The sequence below is a fragment of the Apodemus sylvaticus genome, chromosome 1, assembly GCF_947179515.1.
Source record: "Apodemus sylvaticus chromosome 1, mApoSyl1.1, whole genome shotgun sequence".
Taxonomy (NCBI): Eukaryota; Metazoa; Chordata; class Mammalia; order Rodentia; family Muridae; genus Apodemus; species Apodemus sylvaticus.
In genome coordinates this window covers 59,669,248-59,677,759 of record NC_067472.1, presented here as the reverse complement: position 1 = coordinate 59,677,759, position 8,512 = coordinate 59,669,248, and positions in this window count along the sequence as shown.

Below are 8,512 nucleotides of genomic sequence, written 5' to 3'. Positions count from 1 at the left end.
TGGTAGTTGTCACCCTCATTCTATACAAAGCCCGAGGCCCAGCCCACCACACCATGGGGTTCCCTGCTGCAGGTGCTGCTGGAATCTGCTATTCCTGCATTTACTAGATGGTGTGTCCTGTTAGGGACTCATTTGTATGCTGCCACTAGGGCTCCTTTGTCCACCATCCCAAGATTCCAGTCAAGGAGACACATGGGACCCAGTTCCTTGGGCAGGAGCTGCATCCTCTGTCATTGCTAGAACTGCAGGATGTAGCCGGATCCACGGCTCCCAGGGGCTTGAGTTCCTTGTCCCTTAGCCCCTTCAGCTGCAGAGGGCCTTCTCATGTCCCTGCAGTCCTGTTTATCTCAGTGTCACTTTGGGGTGCTAGGTTCGTCCTTGGAGGGCCTTTCTGAGACCCCGCATCCTCCAGGGCTAGGACTCTATTGTGGGCCAAGTATGTTTCCCCAGTGCACATATGGAAGGCCTGCCCCGCCCAGGACCTCGGAATGTGACTGAGCTCATAGTGACAGTGGGGCAGCCACATTAATCTGGCCTCAGTGATCTTACTCTGAAGCCACTGGGGTCATCTAAGAGAAGGATATAAGCCACGGGCAAATAAAAAAAATATCCATACAAGGATGGGAAAGGAGCCCACCAGCAAGCCAAAGAGAAAGGGCTGAGGAGGAACAGGGGCTGGGTGCTGAGGGCTGGCCCACCTGTCTACGCTGCCTGGTGTTAAAAAGTAAACCATTCTTGGACTGGGGAGGTGGCTTAGTGGGCTGAAAACCTGCCATGTAAATGTGAGGACCTGAGTTCAAATCCCCAACACCCACCTACAACTCTGGGCACGGTGGTGGCCGGGGAGACAGAGACAGGAGGATCCCTGGAGTTTGCTGACCACCAGCTTGTGTGAATCGACAGACTCCAGGTTCCATGGGGATCCCGGTCGCCATCACAGAGCCACAGTGACTGAGGAAGAAACCCAACACAGACTGACCTCTGGCCTCCACAGGCGCGTGCACACCCACCCACTGTCTGAGCCATGTATGTAGTGTGTGTTTGTGGCCCAGTAGCCATGAAGCTGAGGCAGAAGGATGGCGAGATCAAGGCTGGGCTGCATAGCCAACTGCTCTCTCTCTCTCTCACACACACACACACAGACATAAACACGCAGAAGGAAGAAAAAAGAACAAAATAATTATTTTCTTTGTTTGCTTTATTAAAATCCAACAGATGGAACGCCTTGGAAAGCGCCCCAAACTTTCTGCTTTTAGGTAGGGTTTTTCCGTTTGAAACCTTGCTCTTCGTGAACGTAAATACAGGATGCAGGACTCCCTCCGCCCGGGGGATTTTCTGAGGTAGTTGTGTATCTTGGAGATGACAGAAAGGCATGAGGCCAACTCCCCAGGAAGGATGGGGGGGGGGGCTGAGAACATTCCACCAGGGTCATGAGGCTTGTGGAGGGAGGGGTGCTCTTGGCAGGCACACCAAGTCTGTGTTGCTTTAACTCAATACTGTGAGGCTCCCTCTAGCTCTCTGACCATGAAGGGTCCATCTGCACATGTGAGGTGTGAAGGGCCACAGGTGAGGAGGAAGCTGGAGTAAAACATCCGGGATGGACAGGCAATGATTAGGACCCGCCCAGTAGGTGAGGGAGTGTTTTTGGGACCTGTTATCAAGCGGTGGGAGACACCCTGCCCCACCCACTTCACACCTGCATGTTCCCAGCCCTTCTACTTCCCCATTCTGTCCTGGGCTCAGCATGCCCCCTCTGCAAGCCTTATCCAGGGCCTGTGTATAGGATCTTTTTGGAAAAAAGGTCTTTGCTGGTGGTGGTGGTGCAGGTTGGCCTGGCTGGGCTATGGTAGCTATGGTAGCCATCGCTGTGGCCATGTTTGGCAGGGATTCTGGGTAAGATCCAGACTCCATGCATAGCACAGGGCAGGTCCAGCCTCCTTGGTGGGTGTGGGGAGGCTGTGCAGAAGAGAAAGGAGGAGGAAGGGTGAACCCCCTACCTCTTCTTACAGCTGGGAGGCCTAGAACGCATTTTATCCTCTCAGCATCAGAGCCCCTGGTCCTCAGGCCCCTGGCCCCTGGCCCCTGGCCCCGCTGCTCTGGGCTCATGGAGAGATCTTGGTACTGGGAAAGCAGCTGGAACAGGGTGATGGGGGACCTAGGGGAGGGTCTAGCTATCAACCAGTGTTGGTGCATATGTCAGGGGCCTTCAGGGCCTGGCTGTGGGCCAAGTGGGCCCAGGAGAGCAGCCAAGAAATGGCCGTGTGCTCAGTCATCTGAGCTGGACAGATGGCCTGCCCAGGGAACAGCAGGGCCTGGCAGGGGTCTGTTCAGCAGTGGACAGGACAGGCTTTGCTGGCTGCTTCCTTTACCTTGCATGGCAATAGAGTGGGGCAGGATGGGATCTGTGTTTTCCAGAGGAACAGCCAGGACGTGGGGTGGCCAAAAGAGGAGTCTCCCGGACCATATATTCTACCCTGGCTCTGCCAACTCCACCCACCAGGAGCCCTGCAGACCATGATCAGGCCAGCTGGCCAGAGGCCCCCAGGAGATACACCATAACCCACTAGACACCTGATACAATGCACGGTTCATGCATACAGCAGGCATTTAATGTGTGCTTGGTTGTATAAACAGGATGCTTTTCAGTGCTGAGCCTGAATGCTTCCCATTGGCACACAACTGTGAACTCATTCCCACTGGCTCCTCCTTGAGGCCCTTCTTGCTCCTTCTGCATAGGCCTTGCTTGCAGCTTGAATGGTCTCCCTATCCAGTCTTCTACTACTTCCTGTTCCTCCTACCAACTGTGCCCCAGGACCTTTGCACTTGCTGCTTCTATTGCCCAGCACACTCCTCCTGTGTGAAAAGCTCCCACCCTCACTTTCTACAGGTTACTGTGACAGAAGTTCTTTTCAGTTAGGTGTTCCCTCACCACCTTCTATGAAATAGTGCAACACACATGCACACACATACACACATGCATGCACACATGCATGCACACACATTCTTGCACACACATTTCTTGCCCCTCCCACCTGCCTCATAACCCCATGCCTTTATCACTATCCAGTGTTTTCCATGTTTTTACATTCACAGGACAGGGACCATAACTAATTTGGTCACTGATTTGCCCAGGCCTAGGGCAGTGCCTGGTAGAGAAGAGCTCAGGCTGTGTCTAAGGTGCTCCTCTTTCAGGCAGGCCCCAGGCATGGAGGTAGGGCAGAAAGAACAGCAAGAGGTGGGACACAATGTCTCCAAGATGGCCTTCCTCCAGTACTACAAGACCACAGGGTCACCTGAGTTCCCAGCAGCCTGTGTTAACGCTGCAGTGTGTGAGGGGAGGTCGTGAGGCCTAGAGGTACTGCCCTCTGTTCCCCACCTCTCCTGCAGCTCCAGTCCCCTCCAGCTGTAGGTCAAACTTGAGAGGGATGACTGACTCCTCAACATTACCCGATAGCAAAGATCACATCATCAAAAACATCAGCCATGGGCTAAGCAGCACCCAGGAGCAGAGCCAGGGGATCACTGTAAGATGGAGGCCAACATGGTATCCACAGGGAGCTGCAGGCTAGTCTGCATAGCCTCTCTCTCTCTCTCTCTCTCTCTCTTTCTCTCTCTCTCTAATACTTATTCAATGCACTCACACACACAACAACAACAACAACACACACACACACACACACCTAATATGAGTGTTCTGTCCTCAAACACACCAGAAGACAGCATCGGATCCCTTTACAGATGGTTCTGAGTCACCACGTGGTTGCTGGGAATTGAACTCAGGACCTCTGGAAGAGCAGTGTTCTTAACCACTGAGCCATCTGTTCAACCTGACACCCTGTCTTAAAAGCAAGCAAGTAAACAAACAAGGGAACATGGATCTTAGAGTTTTTTTTCCTTTGTTGCCTGGCTGTGTCACTCCAAACAATCCAAAACTCGGTTATATCTTTTTAAAAATATTTTGTTTGTGTTGTCACGAGCAGGCCTGATGCTCACAGAGGCCAGAAGAGGGCGCTGGAGTTATAGACAGTCAAGAGCAGCCATATGGGCGATGGGACTCAAACCCAGGTCCCTTGGAAGAGCAGTCAGTGCTCTTAACCCCTGAACCATCCCAGTCACTCCAAGCTGTGGCTTTGAAATTATACCCAGCACCCACCGCAGCAATCATGTGTGCAGACTCCAGCCCTCCTGTCCCCAGTCAGCACTCATGGTGCACATATGAGCAGTAGTGTAGCCCTCATGGAGGGTGGCAGGGACTGAGGGCCAGAACCCCTAGAACCTTCCACATGTACTTGGGCCGACCTGCTGCTTTCTCTTAGTTTCCATTTCTCCTCTGTGGAGCAGGGATAGTTTCTGTTCCTGTTCTCCCTCATCGGTATATACTACAGAAAACAACACAGGTCGTATGTCTGTCCATCACTGGCCATGCTGTCTCTGAGCAGGATTCCTAGCTATCAGGTGAGGGGCCCTACGGTTACCTAGAGCTCAGGAGTCAGCATGTGGCCAAAGCCCAGCCCTGCCTCAGCGCCCTCTTCCATCTTGTCGCTTCATCCACCAAGGAAGGGTTAGAAGACACTAATGTCAACCCGAGGGTGAGAGTCTGTCCAGTCAGCCTTCGATGTCCTGGCTCTTGTGCCTCCTATAGCTAATATTCCTCCATGGGCTCTACCTCAGTCTGGACGTGGAAATCCACACCAGACAGAAACAGTACAGGGGCAGCCAGGGTACATGGGGAGGTCAAGGGGAGACCACATACCGTCTGTCAGTCCTGGCCCACAGCCTCCTGTACTACCAAATGCCACCAACCTTATTGCCACCACTGAATGATCTGGAACTCTCTACATTCATGCTGTGGGGCTGAGCATTCCGACCACCAGGTATGAGCCACATAGAAAGCCACACAGTTCCTATCTCCAATCACACATGCACACCTGCCAGCCACCTCCTGCCCCCCCTTCCCTCCCCATCAGGACAGGAGGCAGGTGCTGATCTGTCTTCCTGAATGCTTAGCAGAACACCCCTCCTCATCCACCTGGCCTGGTCACCTCCTTTGGCTTTCTGAGTCTTCCTGTGTGTACTGGCTGGTTTTGTGTGTCAACTTGACACAGGCTGGAGTTATCACAGAGAAAGGAGCTTCAGTTGGGAAAGTGTCTCCATGAGATCCAGCTGTTGGTATTTTCTCAATTAGTGATCAAGGGGGGAGGTCCCCTTGTGGGTGGTGCCATCCCTGGGATGGTAGTCCTCTATTCTATAAGAGAGCAGGCTGAGCAAGCCAGGGGAAGCAAGCCAGGAAGTAACATCCCCCATGGCCTGCTCCTACTTCCTGATCTGCTTGAATTCCAATCCTGACTTCCTTCGGTGATGAACAGCAGTGTGGAACTGTAAGCTCAATAAACCCTTTCCTCCCCAACTTGCTTCTTGGTAATGATGTTTGTGCAGGAATAGAAATCCTGACTAAGACAAATTGGTACCAGCATAGTGGGGTATTCCTGTGACAACCTGACCATGTTTTGGGGGAGGACTGTGGAAAGACTTTGGAACTTTGAGCTAGATGATCCATTCGGTGTTAAGAGCTCTGTGGGATGTTGTGTAGGAGCTTGGAAGATAATGTTGAGAATAGTGCAGAAGATGGAGGCCTGGCTTGTGAAATTTCAGAGGGAAGATAAAAGACTCTTATCAGGGCCATTGCTATTTTGGTTGTGAAGATTCTGTGGTTTTGGTTAGCTGGGGCTGAAGAGTCAGATGTGACTAACAAGATACCAGAACTACTAAAGCAAAAACTTTTCATTACTGGTACTACTGATGTGGTTAGCTGGAGCTAAGAAATCAGCGGTGATTAAGAAGAGACCAGCATCACTGAGGTGAAATCTTCTGGGAAGTGTTTTCTGAGAGCACAGAGGCTGTGTTCCAAAGATAGCCACTATGCTTCAAGATCTCCATGCCAAGATCCAGGTCAGAAACTTGTATCTCTGAGCCTCCAGATTAGGAACATAGGTGAGCCTTCCAATTCTGGATTGTAGTTCATTCCAGATGTAGTCAAGTTGACAACCAGGAATAATCACTACACTGTGTGACAACCTGCACAGGGTGGTCACTAGGACACAATGTCCATCTCCCCTTCCTGGTCCCTGTGAGACCCAGGCTGCTCCCCAACAGACACCCTTTTGCGTACAGTCCCACAACTAACCTCCAGTATTGAAGGCAATGTCAAATTATGGCATAATAGGACTGAGGAGACCAAGGCGCGCAGGGACAGGTGAGAGTCAGTCGGAAACTGAATGAAGACTAATCTGGGTAAAGGAGACCATAGAGGGGTTAGAGAAGAGAGCTTGGAGTCTGGGCTGGACCAGCAGAGTGAGTGGAGAATCCCAGCACATTTAGATGGTCGGGCAAAGAGGAAGTGTCAAAGCCAGGTATGAGGGTCACACCCCTGTAATCCCAGCATTTAGGAGGTGGAGGCAGAAGAATAAGAAGTTTGAGGTCATCCCTTGGTGTCTTAGTTATTGTTCCCTTGCTGTGAAGAGACACCATGACCAAGGCGCTTTACAAAAGGAAGCGTTTAGTTGGGTGCTTGCTTACAGTTTCAGAGGTCAGTCTATCAGCATCTATGATGGAGTGAATGACAATGGCCACCATAGGCTCATTTTTTTATTGCTTAGCACTCAGCTAGTGGGGCTGTTTGGGAAGGACTAGGAGGTGTGACCTTGCTGGAAGAGAATGTGTGTCACTAGGGGTGGATTTTGAGGTGTCAAAAGCCCACCCCAGGCCTAGTGTCACACTTGCTGTCTCTGCCTGCTGCCTGTGGGGCAGCTGCTGACCCAGAACCACACCTCTTTCCATGGTGTCTCTTCACAGCAATAGTACAGTCACTAAGACGTGACTGTGACCTGGGCCTTTCTATGCCTCCCCCAGTTCTGGAATAATGGCACTTTATTTATACGTTTTTTGGCCTTTATAGCTAGGCCTTGTTTTGAACTAGCTTGTAACTCATTTGTCCCATTTATATTAATCTAAGCTCTGCCACATGGCTGGTTAGTTACTGCTACTTCCTTCTCAGCCTCCTTCTTCCTCTGGGTCCAGCTGGCTGAATCTCTCATGCCTGACTCCTTCCCAGAATCCCCCCCCCTCTGTGTGTGTGTCCCCAAAAGTCCCTCCTTACTATTCTGAGTTTTTCTTTGTTTTGGTTTTCACTAAAGGCCATTGGCCTCTGAGGTTTAACCAATCAGAAGGTGATGGAGAATACAGTTTACAAAATACTGAGTCAGATCATTCATAAGAATGACCATGTGGAAGTCCACACTGCAGCCAGAGGAACTCAGGATCTGAATACAGAGTGCACAAGAGCATCCTCCAGCATACCACGCCTGCTGGTGGGAAGTGTAGCGGCAGTCAGGCAGGAGTGGTGCTGGCACAGGAACTGAAAGCTTACCTCTGATTTACAATTGTGTGAAACAGAAAACCTCAAAGTCCATCCCTAAAGACACAACCTCCTCCTGATCCTTTCCAGATGGCTCCACTAACTGGAGACCAAGAATTCAAACAGATGAACCTATAGGGGCCATTCTTATTAAACCACTGCACTTGGTTACATAAAAAGTTCAACACACATACACACACACACACACACATGTGCACATACACTCACACACCCGTGTGTGACTATGGGGAAGAGCAGTCAACATCACAGATAATTACTTGCATACAACTGGCACCTAAAAACTTAAGGCTGTGGTGGTTCAGGCCTGGTGGCCGAAGCAGAGCCTGAGACAGGGTGTGGTGAATGGCTAGGAAAACAACACTGGAATGGGCACCAGGCACCGCTGGGCAGACATGGTCCCAGCCAGAGCTGAGACCAGCCTGACCCCATCACAGCTCCAAAAGATGCATTTCCCTCTTTGGGGCGAGCTGTCCAGCACTTATCTGCCGAGCATGATGAATGGTGTTTAGGATGAGCGTGTGGCTGGGAAGACTGTTATGCAGCCCTGGCAACAACACTGCCCACCTCCCAGCATCTGGCTCCACCCCAGAAGCCTGAATCTATCCCTACTCCCAGACAGCCCAGCCATCCTGCCCCCATACCTAGAAAGTCCCAGCACCAGGCTCTGACCAGATCCCGCTCCTGGTGGGACACAGCCTCCGTGCCTTGGGCTGCTGAAATTCTGAATTCTGGAACACTGGGCCCTTCCTTCTCATGAACAGCTACAGGCACCTTAAACTTCTTGATCTGTTTACTGGGCATGGTGGTTCATAATTGCAACACCAGCAGGTGGGGAGGAAGGCTGCAGGATCAAGAGTTGGAGGCCAGCCTGGGCCACACAGCAAGGCCCAAGCAGTCTAATCTACATGAGATTGAGCCTCAAAAATAAAAATAAAGAGGCGCTTGAAAGGGAACGTTCACAGCAGCTCTGTGGTTCCCAATAGCCCCAAAGCAGAAGTAATGCACAGTCTACCAACAGAAGGATGAATTAAAAAATTATGGTTCATCCATACAATAGAATGTCCTTGCAATAAAAAG